Consider the following 19,507-nt stretch of genomic DNA (forward strand, 5'->3'; position numbering starts at 1 on the left):
TAGGTATGTAGGCTAAGCTGGGGTTCTTTCAGTACTCAGGAGAGAGATGCTACTTAGAAAACCATTCTAACCCGACTATTCACCATAATGAGTGCGACCAGACCTTCTGAGGATGCCTCCTGTATTCCTACTAACCATAGGCAGGACCTGAATAATGCCTAACTTTAGAAAGCTAAACCTTGATGAAGTAAATCGCAGCCTTACTGACAAATATTTCCTTATCCAATTCAAGAGACATCAAAATAGCATTTTTCACATCTAGGAAATATCTGTGATTCCATGGCAACCTCCTCTGCCAGGATCTGCAGATTGACATCTCGTCTGTCTGTCTCGCGTAGACCCTTATTGCAGGAGTTTGTTATTGTCTCTGTAGAAGTTCTCAGTATCTGAGAAGCAAATTAAAAGTCCTTCCCCTCACATTGAAGCAAAGCAGGTGTAAATCAGTGAACCAAGAAACAACTCTTTGTGCAAGAGCAGAATTAGGTCTTTTTTAAAGCTAACAACTACTACGAAAGGTATATTGGGCATGTCACGTATACATCCTCTTAGAGACATGAATAAAAAGGTTAAGGGGAAAAGGGAAAGGCAGAAAAGAGTGTGTCACATAGGAAGGACTTGGCCAAGAATATTATTCTCGTGTTTCAGAAACTGTTGCTTTTTACTTTTCAGGTAAACTAATGATTTGGTCTGATCATTTCTGAGCTTATTGCATACGATGAATGTGTTGCATATGAATAACCTTTCTCCTAAGAAGTTAATGTTCCCACTGAAGTGTCCAAAAATATAGAGGATCTCTGCTTATAGCCAGAGGTTGCAAGGTTATCTTTTTCTGAGGTGATGCAGTGAAATGCTATCTTGACTGCTGATCATCTGTTGTAGCTACGAGACTGCTCGTACTAGTACTGCAGTTCACTCTTCCCCTGTGCCTGTGAATTATTGTCATCCTCCTTTTCTTTAAATAAACTGCACTTGGTTACAGGTTTTGTGAAGTTCTATCTCACCTTCCTGGAATGTGGCCCCAACAACATCAGAGGATAATTTTGGAACCCAGGATTTATACATAAGACTCCCCATCACCCCTGTTACTGCTCCCTCAGCTCTTCTTTGATGTATTTTTTTAAGTAAAAACTCATTTTCTTCTCAAATACATTCCAGTGTCTCTAATGCTATGGTTCCGAGGACTTTTAGCAACCATAGATGGTGCTGTGCTGTAATTCTTTGATTAGTTTTTTTTAAAGGAGCTAAAAGAGACATAGAAACCAGCAGGAGAGAATCAGTGGTTAGAGTTTTCAGACCAAAAGAAGAAAATAAAATAAGAATAAAACCGGATTGGATTAGTTCAAAACAAACTCAGTGGGTGTTCTGGTATACTTGTGAATTCTCAGCTTCTTTTACTCTCTCTCTCTCCAATATATGTATTTTCATACTTATGGTTATTTATTTCCCACAGCTCTCCTCTGACAGCACCACCACCTCTCGCTGTCCTTTTCATTCTTATACCTACTGCATAGTCCACTCTGTGTGTATCTATCTCACAGCTTTATGCCTTCATTTACTTTATGTGAAGAAAAACATCATAGAGAAGTTTTTGTTCATATTTATCAGTGTCTTTTTGTCAGTCTCTACTAAGTATCCTTTGTGCCATATATGCTTCTGAAGTTCAACTGGAAATAAACTTAAAATCATGAAATGGATTATTGGTCCAGAATCTGGTCTGAATTTCTGCAGCTAGGAGGCCAGGGTAATAGACCAAAGAAGGGCAGACGCTCACTTGAATGCTTTAAAATCTGAAGTTGCTGCTGTGATATTGAGCTAGAAATGTCCTGGGGAAGCCACTTAGAATCATAGAACCATAGAATAGTTAGGGTTGGAAAGGACCTTAAGATCATCCAGTTCCAAACCCCCTGCCGTGGGCAGAGACACCTCACACTAAACCATGTCACCCAAGGTTCTGTCCAGCCTGGCCTTGAACACCACCAGGGATGGAGCATTCACAACTTCCCTGGGCAAACCATTCCAGCCTCACCACCCTTACAGTAAAGAACTTCCTCCTTATATCCAATCTAAACTTGCCCTAAAGTTTCCTGATTTGCACATGCAAATTTGACTCATGGATTGATCATACAAACCCAGTGCTTCTAAGAGGCTTGTTGTTTTAGCTGAGTTGAAAATGTTTGGAAGCATCCTGTCATAGGGTATTACTTTGGAAATGAGTTCCATGACTATAAACCATAATAAATAAATTTATATTTTTATGAGAAGTTCCCTTTAAGTTTTTTTTTTTTTTCCTAAAATTGGCTCATTATTGTCTCTTAAATCAGTGCCTCCATTCCTAGGTGTGGCAGGGGGGAAAAAAAAAACCTCAATTCATGTGGTTTAAATCAATTCAGTATCAAGAAGGTACGTCGATTCATTAACAACACATCATTATGTTGCAATCAGTGAGCTATACAGACAGTGTAAAACAAACCACAATACTAGACACTTGCAAAATTATAATGAACTCCTATTCTTGTCAAGTCATCCTCCTATACTAATCTCCAAAGGTTGTAATCACACCCACGTGCAGCCTTAAAGACACAGAGCTGAATGCACACAACTCCCACCAGGATGTGGGGGTTACAAGCACACATCCTTCTTCTCAGAGCTGTTTCCCCTATTTTCACACCCCTCCTGTTGGAGATGTGATGCCTGTACCCCTGAGGGTACCCACGTACTGGTACACATGTACTGGTACCCACACCAGTACCTACAGTTCCCTAATCCCCAGCTGTGGGCATTAACATCTGTACACATCAAGTGTAGGTCTCTACTTGCTGTCCCTGCAATGTGAGGCAGGAAGGGAGCTATATTGCTCTTATCTTTCAATTATTTTGTTAGGTTCCAGGCAGCATGATCCATTTTTACCACCCATTCTTGCAAACATATGTGCACACTATAGATTCTTCCAACACTGAATGCCTACAACACAGTGCACGTCCTTAGGAATCCCTCTAAGTGCTTGGCTGTGGCAGTGACTTCCACATGATCATTACTGATTAGTTATTTACTTTGACATCTTCTGTTAAGAATAATCAAAGAAAGATACACAGCACTTAAAAAATCCCTGAAATTCATTCCAAATATCACCTCAGTTCAAAGAAAAAATCTTGGTTTAATAAAAAAGGAAAAAAAAAATTAGAAAAAAATCCATTTAATTTTGGTTTAATATAAGAATTTCTGATTTTCTTTTCTCTTTGCTTCCTGCTTGGCTACATATCTTCATTCTACTTCATCTTGCAAAAACAAGAAAATGTCCAAGTATTTCTTTTTTTCAAAGGAAGAGCTTAATAAACACCAACTGGACTCCAGAGAAGCTTTATTTTCATTTTAATAAATATCCATTTTGGACATCACTGCAAATGTCAGGGACTACAATAATATTCATGTTCATGCTGCTTGTGAAATAAAATGCACTGGTCTCAAGGCCCTTTCCAACCCTAACTATTCTATGGTTCTATGATCTGAAAAAGAGAAATATTGTGAGTTCTCAAGTGAATAGAGTCTATATTATTGTTCTGTGGTCTTTGTTTTGTTTACCAGCATTAGAATATCTGAGTGTTTAGCAGTTAATAGATGGAAAAAGTTCTGTTGATAAGTTCATTTTTATATGGGGGTTATCGCTACAAATCCTTTTTTGTTTATTATGGAAAGTTTTGATCAAACAAGGAAATCTCTTGATGTGGTCAGCATGTGGTTCAGTCCAGTGCTGATGTTTTCTGGAAGCTTAGTCAACCTTTTCATCTCCAATGAAATGGTTTTTTGCTCTATGGTTTACGCATAAAGAATCAAAACTGATTCCATCAGTTGCTGAGGCACCTAAAAGGAGAATCTCGAGGGTATTCGCAGCCTTATATATGAATTGCTTTGATGAGCAGAGTTCACCAACAGCCAAGGGAGCAACAGATGCATATATGGTTCATCTTGATACATGGGGGAGATAAGTAACTAGCTGAGGCAGTACGTTATTTTCTTCCATTCAGCAATATATGCAATAAAAAACGGCAGTGCAGTGTATAGGTGAAAAATGCACATGTCACCATAACTGCATTCTTTTGTGGGAGAGCACGGAAAAGATTTTCAGGTGCTAGAAGTGCAAGAAGATAGGGTGAATAATGTGATAGTTAGAGGGAGGTATGAGTTGCAATGGTAAGAAAGTGTTTGTGCTACAGAAGAAAACCCCTTACCTGCAAATATGAACTTGAGCAGGAGCATGTGCATAGTCTGGTGCACAACGAGACTACTTTGAAAGCAAAGAAATAAGTTTATGGTTTCTCTTTATAAATACTCTGGATGGGAAAGTATCAGAGAAGAAATAGAGCTAGAGCCACGAGGTCAAATGGGTCATAAACTGTAAATGTGTTTTCAGTAACAAGTATGAAAATACCCTGAACACTAGAGAAAGTCTAGAGCCAAAGCAGTAGGGGAGAAATAACTTCTGAGCTAATTTTAAGATGTAGCTTATTTTCACAATAGGGATCTTCTGAAATAGAGTGTGCAGAGGGCTGGATGCACTGACCAGAGATTCCTCTCCATTATGCATTCCTAAACCTTTTTCCACATTTACTCTGACTGAAATCTTAACATTTCAGCTGATCTCTTCCTAACAACTTCCTCTGCAGAAAGGTGGTGTGGAGGACAGGTTGGTGTGGGTCCCAGGACAGATTTCAGGGAAGACTATTTAACATCCTTGTATTCTTTGGGATCTGCTGCAGTCAAGAATGCATGAATTATCACAGCCCCACAGACTGAACACTGCCTTGCTGTCAATCTCTTGCAATTCCAGGCACTAGATACCAAGCAAGACATGTAAACACAAGCAGTGGAGTGGAGTAAAGACTTAAAGATCTGAAATTGCATCTTTTACCCCAGTCTTTAGACAATTTTCTGGCCTACTGAGATGTGCAGACTATTGGAAACTCACTATCCCAAGTCTTCCACTTTTTTCCAATATACGCTTTCATATCTCACTCATTTCTGTTGAGCTGGGAGTTAACTCTCCCCGTTTTCAGATGCCTTCTCCAGAGCTGTAATTTTTAGCACTCCTCTACTCCTCTCTGTCCTGATTCGAAGTTTAAATGCTGAAATCTATATGCAATTATCACCTAATTACCTCTACTTGTTATAAACCTTCTTCCTCCCACCCACTTTCCTTCATCTCTTGTTATGATTCTTGTTTCTTTAAGTCAGAGATCATGTCTTTTTCATCATTTCTGAAGACAATCTCACAAACATAGGCTTCTATATAAACAGCTATTAGTGAGGATGAAGAGGTGAAGTAAAATTATCCAAAATAGTTCTACATTTTAGAGTATGCTTTGATCACAGAATCATAGAATGGTTTGGGTTGGAAAGGACCTTAAGATCATCCAGTTTCAACCCTCTGCCGTGATCAGGTCTCCTCACTCTAGACCATGTCTCCCAAGTCTCTGTCCGGCCTGGCCTTGAACACTGCCAGGGATGGGGCATTTACAGCTTCCTTGGGAAACCTGTGCCAGCACCTCACCACCCTCACAGTAAAGAACTTCTTCCTTATATCTAACCTGAACTTCCATTGTTTAAGTTTGAACCCATTACCCCTTCTCCTACCACTACAGTCCCTAACAAAGAGTCCTTCTCCAGCATCCTTGTAGGCCCCCTTCAGGTAATGCAAGGCTGCTCTGAGGTCTCCGTGCAGCTTCTCTTCAGCTCATTTTATCAATAGAAAACCTTACTGCCTATGGACCTTTCTGCAGAAACAGAATAAAAACAGGTATTAGGCCTGGTCCTTTCAAATGGCTCCAGATTCTGCTTATTGCTTTGTTGACCGCCTTACGTTTTTGGCCACTTCATAGCATATTTACCTGCCTATGTGGTTATTTATCTAACTGAAAATCACAACAGCTCTAGGATTTTCTTTTTCCTCCACATTTATATGATAAATATTTGCATATGTATTAAAAATGAAATCTCTAAATCACACAAAATATGTAGAAATATTTTTTGATCTCCTTATGTAGTCAGCCAGGATAGCCCAAATAACATGAAGAGGTTGAAGGGCATCTCTAAACCTCCCTGAATTTCAGCTTATGGAAAAGCAAGTGTACTAATAGCTTTTTTTAATTCCCAGATTCATTCAATATGGAATAAAGAAATACATAATGAATACAATTCTCTTTTGAGGGGTTGGAGGATTCTTCTATATATCCAGGAAATTTACTCTAGGGAGCTGAGATTTTACAAGGGAAACTTTAAAAAACAAACAAACATTTACATTTTCAATAATTCTCTGTTTTTTTTTTATTATTGGGGTCGTATTTTATTTAACTTTCGTGGTGGTTTGTGGGTTACATCTATATATACTGACATTCACCAAATGTTCAGCTAACAGCTGTTCAGTCACAAACCCTTATAGTTATATGACTACATGGGTTGCATATTAGTTGATATTATCTGATAACCCTATACTCACAGGACTATTGTACTCTGTCGACATTTTTTCAGTGTAGAACTAGTTAATGCTTATTTTCCTGGATACATATGGGGAATAATTTCTGAAAAAGACCCACAATTCACAGCGTTTCTAATTTTGAAAACCCTTATTAGGAAAGATATTTTAAACTTGGAGTCATCCTGCAAGCACCTCTAACACTGCTTCATCAGTTCACAGAGGTTATGGGAACAAAAGCTAATCAATTCCATTATATAGCTACTCTATAATGAGTTACCAGTAGAGTCAGACAAAGAATTAAAAGAAATCATATTCTTAGTTTCCTCATTTCAGCTGCTAATTATTCCTTGTAACGTATTGAGAAGAGCACAATTCTTGTGTTTATCAACAACAGCAGCCAGTTTTGGACACAGTTATTAAAATGTAAACTTTCCCTGCAACGCATCATCTGCCACTCTTTAAAACTCTGCCAGCCTCTTTGTTGACATCTCAAAAGATATGCACAAATAAGTTCAATAGATGCATCATGGATTTATTATTCCTACTTTTAAAGCCAGTTTAAGGCAAAACCATGCTATTAGTTCTACTTCAAAGGAGGCCACTCACACAGAGAGACTGAAAAACACTTTTTCTTCTTTTTAAATAGATCAGAAAGCAAAACGGGGAGAAAGAGCACAGAGCAGAGCTATAATGCTAGAAATCCTCTGCTGTATTTCAGCTGCTCTTAAAGCACAGTGTAAACCAAATCACTCATACCCAGTGCCTCAGGACCCCATCACTCCGTAGCTGCAAAACAGACTGCCACAGGTTCACAGCAAATCAAGTCTGCGCTTCAAGCCCTTGAAGCTCACTTGTGTCTCCTTAGACCAATGTTTGTGAAATGTCTGATTAATAGCGGTGACCGATTGAAAGCCATTACGGCATCGTATACCTCAGGAAACACCTAAGTCCCACACAGGGAAGAAGGGAGTTTGAAAGGCGAGGCTACTGAGCAATGCAATGTAATTGAATACCCTTTAAAAGACAAAACTCCCTTATAGCATTACTTAGGCAGTAATTTTGATTCAAATAATGTCAGTAACATTATTTAAAATCCTTTTAGATAAGAACACCCACCCCCGCAGTCATCTCTTCATCAACTGACACCTGTCATAAGGAACTGTGGGGGGAAGGACTGCTCTTTAAAAGGAATTTCAATAATGCTAATACATTGCTCAACAATATTTGGCAGACGCTTCCTTTCTTCCTAGCAGCTCTCTTCTTTGACCCCCGTGTGCTCATGCAATAGCCTCGCAGAAGAATCAGGAATACACAAATATACTTCAGTTGGAGTTAATCCTTTCAGTTTGTTTATTTTGAGGGAAAGGGCGCAAGTGGTAAAATAATGTTAAATTATTTAACTTTTCCTGTAAAAACTACAAGTGTGTGAATAATACAAAACGTCAGCTATTGTAAAAATAGTATGTTTATAAGCATTGAATCATTTAGGTTGGAAAAGACCTGTAATCTCATCAGGTCCAACTGTTAACCCTGCACTGCCAAGTTTGCCACTACACCATGTACGTAATCATCACATTTACACATCTTTTCAATACATCTGGGATCAGTGACCCTATCACTTCCATGGGCAGCCTGTTCCAGTGCTTGGCAACACCAGCTCCCTCAGCCGTTCCTTCTCAGACTCCTTCACAATCTTTGCCACTCTCCTCTGGCCCCACTCCAGCACCTCAATATCTCTCTTGCAGTAAGGTACCCAAAACTGAAGACACGATTCAAGACGTGACCTCACCAGTGCTCAGTACAGGGGAACAATCACTGCCCTGGTCCTGCTGCCACACTGGTGCTGATACAGACCAGAATGCCACTGGTTGCCTGGGTACAAGCCAGATCATGTTCAGCTCTGTCAGTCAGCACCCCCAGGTTCTTTTCTACCAGGCATCTTCCCAACCACTCTTCCCCAAGGCTGTCGTGCTGCATGGGGTTGTTGTGACCCAAATACAGGACCAGGCACTTTGCCTTGTTGAATCTCATACCATTGGCCTCACCTCATCGATTCAGCATGTTCAGATCCCTCTGCAGAACCTTCTTATCCTCAGGCTGATCAACATCCCCCCCCCCCCAAATTGGAGTTGTCCGCAAATTTTCTGAGGGTGCACTCAATGTTCTTGTCTAGATCACCAACAGAGATATTAAACACATCTGGCCCCAGTACTGAGCCATGGGGAACACCTCTTGTGACCGGCCACTCACTGGATATAACTCCATTCACCACCACTCCTTGGACCCAGCCATTCAGGCAGTTTCTTACCCAGTGAAGATTGCACTTCTCCAAGCTATGATCAGCCACTTAACAGCAGATGTTTGTTAGTATCAAAGTCAGTAGCAGTACATACTGGATAGAGCAGAGGTGTCAAAAAGCTCAAAAGTGTTTCAATATTTTAATTAACATGTTCATTACTGATGGTGAACAAGGATTAAGTGCACAGATTTGGAGAAAGTTGTGAAAAACAAACAAACAAAAAGAAATAGAGAGAAAAGAAGGGTTTTGAAGCACAGGCAGAAACCAGCAAACAATAAGACTTGCATTTTGGGAGAAGAAATAAAGTAGTTTGTATACATGAAATGCTCCAATGAAAAGTAAGAGGAAAAAAGTATGGAGAAATTATGTGAATTTTCAATCTCATTATATTCTATATTATAGCATTTGAAAAAAAAATATTTTCTTGAAGCTATTAGTAAAAAATGTGGCCTTCCTTATTCACTTTTTCATATAAAGTAAGAGCAAATCAAGAACAGCAAAGAAGAACAGATGAAAAATGTGAGGGCCAGGAGGAATAGTTTATGGGAAAAGATTAATGGGATTACATTCTTATTTAAGCTGAAGGACAGAGACACTCTTGAACATTGACACCTCTGAGATGACTTCATTTTATCTACCTTTGGTAATCCAAGTCATCCTTTAGCTAGCCCCCTATTTAATCTGTGCAAGAATTCAGGTCTGTTCATGTTTGCCCCACAAAGGCCAAAAGAACTGTTATAGTGATCATTTCATTACTAGGAAGGGATCGACTCCAGGATTAATGGCAGTAATCATGAAAAGGGAGTATTACCTGCAGCAAGAGGCCCGGAAATGGATCTTCTATTCCCCTGGTGGGGATAGAAATCTGACTTTCAGTTGGATAAAATCAAGTGCAATGAATTCCCACCACAGAAGTCACCACCAGTTTTGCAGCTCTGTCATCTGTGGTGCATACTATAATGCTGAATTTAGGTTAGTTTCAGCAACATGAACATTTTAAGGAGATTGATTTTGCAGTTGTGGAGAGGACCACATGGAGGACCAAACACTGAGAAGAGCTTCTTCCACTACTGGCTTCTAACTACCAAGTAACTTGCTTATGATGCTTCAAGTCTGTTTCTCCATGCATGATGGTTCAGTAACATTGACAGCGATTGTTCGCCAAGGGCTGAGCCCCACACTTGAGAAGACTGAAGGGAACAGTCCGATATCCAAGCAGATAGTGGAAAGAGAAGACTAAACTAGTAGTCAGCATGCATCTCTCTTATAACTCTCAATGCCTTCAGCTGTGAATCTCTCACTACTATTGTTGTAGGCAACAATATTAAGCCTATAATCAGTATACAGATTCTTCATTTAATAAGCAGAGGTAGTCAAAGAAGAACAGCTATAAGATATTGGATGCTTCCCATCCCTAGAAACATTCAAGGTTGGGTTGGATGGGGCTCTGAGCAACCTGGTCTAGTTGAATATGTCCCTGTTCATTAAAGGGGGGTTGAATTAGATGATGTTTAAAGGTCCTTTCCAACCCAAACTATTCTATGATCTTGTAATCTAAATACTCCAGGTTCTTTATAATGTTCCTCATGGTTTTTTGTATCCCTTTTTTAACTATTCATTATGTTAGGAAGCTCAGGAGAAGACTACTTAGGTGAGTTTTCTTTCTCTGATTTTGATTGAGCAAGTCAAATCAACAGTTTACTCAGCTCAGGTCTAGAAATGCAGCACAACTCAGATACTGCAGTCTCTTTTTATTCCTGTTTTGTTTTGTGTGTCTGTGTAAAATAAGGAGAAAAAAAAAAAAATCCATCTTCTTGCAAAGAGAATTTGTCTGTATTTGAAAATATCTTGAGGTTTTCAGATCAGTGCTCCAGCAAAGTTGTATCCTATTTTGTTGTGTCATCACAATTACTGAGTTTTGTACGGTTTCCACTTTTCCTTTCTTTTTTTTTAAGACTTAAAAATAGAAAAGTAAAAAAATAAAATACATACTTTAAGCACCTTTTGGGGGTTCAGATTAACTGAAACACAGGCAGATGTTATGTGACCTTCCAGACACTGTCCTGGCACTCTGCTTTGTGCTGTATAAGTTACTGTACACCTCTGTCCTTTTCAGTGCGTTTGGCAATGGGCATACCACATTCAGCTTCTGGCTCTTTCCAGAGCAGAAGCTGCCAGCAGAGCAGAAATGTGCCAGGTGTATGGGTATGTGATGTAGAGAAGAATGGTTTACATTTGTACTGCTTTTCTTTCTCATTACCCTCTTTTATGACAATGAATTTATGAGTGGCCGTTTCCTATTCCATCAGACTTTGCCAGGACTCTGAAGCATCCAAATTGCAATGACTCATGTAGTCAGGGTAAGATAATGTGAACATATACTACTTTGACTTTATCACTGTTCTGTAATTTAATTGCCTATGGGGGTTTTTTTTTCATTCTCTTGGTTCCGACCTTCCTGACCTCATTGAAATATAAGCTTCATCATCCAGATGCAGGTGTTGGAAGTTCTTTCAGTCAGGAAAGATAAGGAAGCTGTTTTTCTGTACTCCAGAGTGACCAGAATTCTTTTAGGTTTATGTTTCAATGACTACAATCCCCTGTGGTGAATAAAGACCACTGTGCTTGCCTCATATAAGCGCTTAGAGACAGTTTGTGCCCATCTCTTGATAGAGACAATGTACAACACAGAAAGGAAATGTGTGCTATATATTTAGAGTTTGGGACTCAAATAGCTGCCACCACACTAGAGCCAAGTGGGACCTCATCTCCCTATTTTACTCTATAATTCCCACTCAACCAAGAGAGAAAAAGGGGGCTTTCTATAGAAAGACTGATCTTATGGTGCAGTATATGCCTAAGATTGCTGAAGTGAGCAGTCCTGTTTCTCTATGGTGATTGGAAGTGGATTTTAAAGAAGTTACTGCAAATATAAGTATCTACTCTACAGGCATCTAAAGTTAGGTGAGATAAACTTCTCTCATAGACATCAGAAACTTGCTCATAGCTCTCCAAGAATATGTGCTTACACCATAGCAAATGTCTATAATTCAAGATTAGTTATACTGCCAATGAATCCAAGACACTGCTCTGCAGAGGGAGATATGTGCATGAACAGGTAGCTCAGAGCACTGCAGATATTTCCATGGTGTTTGATTATGAAAGAAGGGAAAATGTTCAAGCTAAACACAGATATACAGCACAATAAGAAAATGTGAACTGTTTTGTACCATTTTTCTTAAAGAGATAAAAATTCACATTGCCATCATTAATAGTGGCAAAACCCAAGGAAAAAGATTGGAAATCACTGAAGTAGGGCAACCTTTTTACAGTGGAATCAATTAAATACATGCTGCTCTCTTAAAATGCACCACTTCATTTTAAGGAGCTTAAGGTATGAATAACAAGGCCATAAAATGTTAATAACTATAATAACTGTAGCTTCTACGCTATTTTTTAACTGTGTGGAACTGTAATGTGACAAGTAACAATAAAAAGTACTTGCAGAAATGACTTGGGTGAGGAAAGGTTGAGAGATTTCACTGAGAAAGCTTTGCTTTTTAACCTCTTTGACCTTGAACAAGAGGTCCAGATAAGTGAAGAGACCAGGTAGTTCTTCTCAAGCCACTCCTTAGGAAAAGCCATCGTATTTATTTTATTACTGCAGTTTATATTACTGTGGTGCCTAAAGTCTCATCATGAACTATTGTGTTGGATTAAAATGACAGCCTCTGTCCCTGAGAGCCTGTATGCAAAGCATAAGGCAGGAGAAAACAGCCTTATGCAAAGAGACAGGACGACACAAGGAAATATTTTGTTTCTTGGTCAGTCTGTAATGGGCAATTTCTTGAGGTCTCTTTCTCAGCAGGCTCAATGGCAAAGTCATAAGTGGTAAAATCATAAGGGATTTGTAGGGAAGTAGAGCGTTTCATCAGCTAAACTGGCTGTGTGGTAGGGTATCAAAAATGTCTTCTGTATATCTGGAAGGAGGCTAATGGAGACTGGACCCTAAAAAATGCATCATCTGATCCAGAGTGAGGAGGGTCCTTTGGAGGATATATAGAAAGAACAGAAAAAAGGGAACTGGGAATCATCAAAGCCAGTGAAGGGTGAAAAGCATCCAGGTGTGCTGCAAATGGACAGCAAGCCAAAGAGAACCGAATGTGGTGCCCAAGCCAGGTCCTCTGCTCTGCTGCCTGCAAGGGCACTTCTATAAGGAGAGAGAGGCATCTTAGGAAACATCATCACTGCTTCAGTCAAAGACATAGACAATACAGTAGACTCGTTCTGCCATTGAAAATTGCCTGTCCATCACCTGAAAAGTGCACTCTGGATGACCTGCTTCACCCAACTTTATTTTGCATAAGGGTTGCTGAAATCAATAGCCTGATAGAGGTAAGGCAGCTGAAGCTCTACATCCTCTTACAATGGAAGGAAGGATGAAAGAGAGGAAGGGAAGAAGGAAGGAACGAGAAAAGGAGGAAAGGAAGGAAGGAAAGAAGGGAGGGAGAAAAAGGGAGGGAAGAAAGGAGGATAGAAGGAAGGAAAAAAAAAATTTTCATTTGAAAAACAAAAAAAAAAAGCCTTTCATTTGACTTCTTTTACCATTGACCTTCCTATCAAATGTGCAAGCCCAAGCCCCTGTTCAGATCTGTCTTTCCCTGCTTTAAAACTTGTGCTGTTGTACAGGTTTTCATCACCTCTTACTTCAACTCTTTCAGTTCCCAGCTCTTTGGCCTTCTGCCTTCATTTGCCCCATACCTATGGCTGTAATTTACACCTGCTCAGGTTCTTTGTCCTCCTTTCAAGTCTCTGAGCAACTCTGCTTTGCCTGTGACCTGTTGGCTACTCGCCATTTAGCTACAGTTCTTCCTTGCTTAAATCCCTTGCTTGTGTATGTTTTACAGTACAGAGTGCAGAGGCAAGCACACATTGCTTATTTATAGGCAGACCAAAAACTGTGTGGCCAGGTGGTTATGATTCCAAATTCTAATTAATACAGTGCATCTGCTGCTAGGTTCAGACAAAAATAAACTGCCTCCACCTACTGCCTATGGGAAACAGAACTGTTTCAAGGCTAGAATCTGTTTTGATGTTACTAAGAATAGTAAAAAGTTTGAGTAAACTTAGCATAGGACAGACCCTAGGCTAGTTCCTCTAAATGACCTTTAAATGCTTTGTATTAGAGCATGGGTAGAGATGGGCCATGGCCGTGCTACCTCTTTGTAAGACTTAGGAGGTACTTACTGAATTATGGCAAGCACTGCGATATGACTTTTATTCATAGCACAGGAAGATAAATCTATTGTCTTCACTGCTTTTCTACATGAATCTTTTTAAAGTTCTTCATGTCATGAATGACTGCATGCTAAATATCAAGGCAGACAGATTAGATCTATGCCAGCCCAAAGAGATGCAATCACCTCTTTCCGTGAGAATTTGTTTGCACAGGAGATTGCAGGAAATTAATTCCAAATTAATTTTTAATGGTTTAACGAAGCAATGTAAATACATATTATTAGAAAACCAATGTGGATGTAATTTATCTTACTTTAAGTCACTTTACGTCCATACAGTTATGTAATTTGGATAAGTTTTCCTGATTTTTTGCTGTAGTGATGAGCACTGAGCCTTCCAGAAGTGACAGCTCCCTTTGGTACCATGAAAAGCCATAACCCAGAATCATAGCATCATAACACAGAATCATAGAATTGGTTGGACTGGGAGGGACCTTAAAGGTCACCCAGTTCCAACCCCCTGCCACAGGCAGGGACCCCTTCCACTAGAGCAGCTTGCTCCAAGCCCCTGTATCCAACCTGGCCTTGAACACTGCCAGGGATGGGGCAGCCACAGCTTCTCTGGGCACCCTGTGCCAGTGCCTCAGCACCCTCACAGGGAAGAGCTTCTGCCTAAGAGCTCATCTCAATCTCCCCTCTGTCACTTTAAAGCCATTCCCCCTTGTTCTGTCCCTACAGGCCCTTACAAAATGTCTGAAAAAGAGATGCAGTCAAATGTGTTCCTTTGAGAGTTCTAGTTTGTATGTAAAGAGCAAAATCTCCTATGTCAATGTGTCTGACAGTCTGGGTGGGGGGTTAGCATCTAGTCTAGGATCTGTACCTAGAAAAGTTGCAGTACTCAAGAAGCAGGTTTCTGCTTCTTAATTTTATTTCTCATGTGCTTATTGCAGAAATGAGTGAAATGGGCACATCTCCTTCCAATGTGCTGAAAGAACTATTGGTCAAAAGAAAACCTGAGAGATGCAAATCCACATTTCCTTACTCTGAGTCCAGAGCTTCACCATTAGGTAAATTGAAAAACTCTAGTGATTCATCTGCTAAGTGTATTTTTACATTCTTCAGCTCTTATTTTCTGTCATGCGACAATAGAAGGGACAGCCCCTGTGTTCAAAGACACCAGGGAAAAGTAAAAGAAGGGGGAAAACTGAAAGTGCAAATCTGCCACTAAGTGATCAAGAAGAGGAAACAAGAGAAGACTTGGTCCTCTATCATCAGACGCATCTAGCTGTTACTGTAGGCTCAGGTCAGCTGGGACATTAGAGATGTCATAGTGGATTTTGGAACAGGGTCACCAGCAAGTAAAGCTATTGCAGGGGAAGGGATTCACACAGCTAACACAGAGACTCAGAGTGTGGGTGTGTGCACCGGCAATGGTTGCATTAGGCTCATTTCACAGCATGTGAGGGTTTGGTTCGTCTTATCTCAGACATACAAAAAAGGTCAGATGAATCACAACATAGAAAAATCCCCAGTGAAAAAAAGAAGAGCTTTTGCACCAGTTAAGGTGCAGACACATCCCAGATGGACACAAACAGAGGACTGCAGCCTCAACCTTTCATCTTCAATAACCCAAACTGAACTGTTCAGTATGTCTGAAGTCTAATTTTACCTTCAGTTTTACAGTGCTTTCTGTCTTCCTTACCAAAACGAACACACTGCAATTGTGGTCTGTAAAACATCTCATTAAGCTTCAAGGGTAGTGATTTCTTATTCAGAAGTAATTAAGTGAGTTTATACTGTGGAAAAGTTACAGATGGGCATTTAATATTTCTGCAATGGGAACAAAAATACGAACAAGGAAACGTTTCCAGTTTCTGATCAGGATGGACTGTGGAACAGACCAGAAAAACATGTCTCATGCTGCAGGGTCATCTATTCAGACTTTGCTTAGCACAGATGAGCTGTTACTAAGTACTGACTAAAATGAAATCATTTACCATTATTATTCAGTTCTTAATGGTTCTATATCAAAACTACCACCACAGGGCTGATGACATTATGTGCTAACCTTCACATGCCACTGTTCTAGCCATAAATTAGAAGATCACGCAGTAGCTTGTGGTTCCACCTTGCACTGTGCCATGTGGACTACAGAAGAGAAGTCCCTAGGAAACAGAATGTATTCAATCTGTCCATGATTACTCTTACATTTGTACCTGGGAAAACTGGGAAAATCTCATGTCTGATATAACAAGATAACTATGGATTTGCTGTGCATATGCAGGTCAACTGCACAGTTCCTTTGTGGTAATTCTGCTGTAACAGCGATACTTTGGCTATTCTGTGTATTGAAAAACAAAACTATGGCTTTTATTCACTGACAAAGACAGGTAGGGAGGAGAAGGGTAAAAAGATGCTCTTCTGAGTGTGTTGGTCCTTTACCAAAATGCAGTTAATCAAGCTGCAAGCTGAGCATGAATTTTCTGTCTGAAACATTTGATTTTATTTGGATTTCTATATTCACTGAGGACAATTTCATAAAGACTCTTTAATAACAACAAAATGTTTAATACAGCTACCAGCATTCTACCAATTAATGGCTTGTTTTGCCTAAGAGCATTGTGTCCAGGCATTGCAGGTATATTACTATTTACCAGGCAAAATGTATAGTTATCACCAATTTCAGAAAAGTTCTATTTATCCATTTAATATATTTTCATAGATTTCCTTTTTAATATCAGTGAAGCACTCCTGCCCCCACTATGTGATTCTTTGTTGTTCTGCAGCAAAAATATCTGCTTGGCAAATGTGGGAATTACTGATATATTCCCAGAGCACATTTCAAGAATGGAGGGGGGAGAGAATGACCAGAATTGTTCATGGAATCATAGAATCATAGAATCACAGACTGTTTTGGGTTATAAAGGACCTTAAGATCATTCAGTTCCAACCCCCTGCCATGGGCAGGGACACCTCACGCTAAACCATGTCACCCAAGTCTCTGCCCAACCTGGCCTTGAACAGTGCCACAGATGGAGCATTCACAGCTTCCCTGGGCAACCCATTCCAGTGCCTCAGCACCCTCACAGTAAAGAACTTCTTCTTTATATCCAACCTAAACTTCCCCTGTTTATGTTTTAACCTGTTACCCCTTGCCCTAGCACTACAGCCCCTAACGAAGAGTCCCTCTCCAGCATCCCTATAGGCCCCCTTCAGATACTGGAAGGCTGCTCTGAGGTCTCCACGCAGCTTCTCTTCTCCAGGATGAACAGCCCCAACTTTCTCAGCCTGTCTTCATACAGGAGGTGCTCCAGCCCCAGATCATCCTCGTGGCCTCCTCTGGACTTGTTCCAACAGTTCCATGTCCTTTTTATGTTGAGGACACCAGAACTGTATACAATTCCTTCAGTTGGAAGAAAAGAAAGACGGCAGCCTTTTCTGAAATGCACAAAACCAACAATGGATGAAATGCTCCACTAGTATTATCCTATTTCTCTCACAGCATCTTCTCTCTGAGAAGAAGAAATGGATGCTTTAGCCTGTTACCTCCAGTCCTACTTTTTAATGAAATTTGGTGAAACACGAAGTCTTGAATTCACAGAACTTTGCTGTTGGCATTGCCTGCAGCATTTCATTTGGTAATATTGCCAGCCTTGACTCCTTTCAGAGAACAAATTTAATCTTAACAGTACTGATTCACCTCCTGGAAGAGAGTGTCTCTTTCCATGAAGAAGAGAATTCAGCCTACATTTTCTAGACATGATTATTGATAATAAAAGAAAAGCAAACAAAAAACCCACCCTCATCTGCTTTAAGTTTTAAATAACTTCCAAAAAGAAGTGTTAAATTATTGCTTGTGCTAAGGAGAGTTTTACAGCTAGCCAAAGCATTTTGCAGCTTTCTCACCCATGTCCCACAGGATGGGATTCAGTTGCTTAAACTTAGTTGTCTAGTAGTCTTTAAAATTCCCTGGGATATCCCATTTGGTCTCGAGTTGCTGCTCCAGAAGACACACAGTTGTATCTACCAGCTTCATGGGAACATTTTGGGTACCCTGGCATACCTAAAGCACCACTTCAGCATTTAGGCAATTGAATCCTTCCCCTTTCCAATCCAGTGATGTAACAGCATCCTTATTGACAACAGAATTTATGATCTGAATGATGTGAAGCCTGTATTTGCAAAGGGTGGGAAGAAGAAACCCCAAAAACCCCCAAACTAATAAGGGTTTTGTACCATCATACAAGCAACTTGCAACCATGTATTTTGGTTGAATTTCCCCAAACAACTTAACTGTTACTTTATGACTCGATGACTTGATTAATCTAGAAGTGCACTAGGTGACATCTTGTGGCCTGTGATAGATAGAAAATCTAACCTAGTAACAATGACTTTAGCAACTCCTTCTGGCTGGGGCATATTCAGAACAGTGAATGATGTGAATATGCCCATGGATGGATTTATCCATGCATGGAAAAAGACAAAAACCTTTTATGATTATCTTAATTTGTATCCTGATGTCCTGGGTTCATCAGTAGCAGTCATTTTTCTCCTTCTTAGTAGCTGGTGCAGTGCTGTGGTTTTGACTTTCAGCCTGGGAACAGTGTTGATAACGCCAATGTTTTTAGTTACTGCTCAAATGTTTAGTCTGACCAAGGACTTTCTGAGTCTCATGCTCTGCCAGGGGGAAGCTTGGGGGAAGCAGTGACAGGACACCTGACCCAAACTAGCCAAAGAGGTGTTCCATACCATAGCACATCAAGCCCAGGATGTAAACTGAGAGTTACCCCGAAGGGCTAGTTCACTGCTTGGTCAGGCTGGATATCAACAGGTGGTATTGTATTCTCTTCACCTTGCTATTTTCCTTATCATTATTATTATTGGTGGTAGCAGTAGTGGTTTGTGTTATACCTCAGTTACTGGACTGTTCTTATCTCAACCCGTGGGAGTTATATTCTTTAGATTCTCCTCCCCGTCCCTCCAGGAGCTTGGGGGGGGGGGGGGGGGGGAGAAAAAGGGGGAGTGAGCGAGTGGGCTGCGTGGGTTACTGACTGCATTTAAACCACAACACCAGAGTTGGACAACCTACCTTACTGCCTCTTATGATTCATTGCTGATAGGTGTTGCTCTTGTGGTAAGAGGCTTCTTGGTGCTAGAGTCTGCACTGCCAAATACCTTGTGGAGGCAGAGTGTACAACTAAAGAAGTCTTTTCTACCTTGCAAATTGTTAAAATAAAATACACAGGGATGGTCACATCTCTGTGCATGCTCTGCAACAACAGTTTCTAAAAATGCATTAACACTGCAGAAAAACACGTGCAAATGACCAAGAAAATAAAATCCACAGACTGAACCTCTTTTTATTCAACTTCAATCAAATGGGTAAAGCAAATGTGGGGAGAGAAAATGCTACACTTGTATTGCTTAATCAAAGACAGAAGGATTTAGTTACCTAGGTATAGGTGTCTGGTGATACGTTAGCTGTGCAGTGTATCCCAGCTT

Source organism: Pezoporus flaviventris, unplaced genomic scaffold (assembly GCF_033815535.1).
Source record: "Pezoporus flaviventris isolate CSIRO_AGI_PZ_B2104156 unplaced genomic scaffold, CSIRO_AGI_Pfla_v1 ptg000025l, whole genome shotgun sequence".
Classification (NCBI taxonomy): Eukaryota; Metazoa; Chordata; class Aves; order Psittaciformes; family Psittacidae; genus Pezoporus; species Pezoporus flaviventris.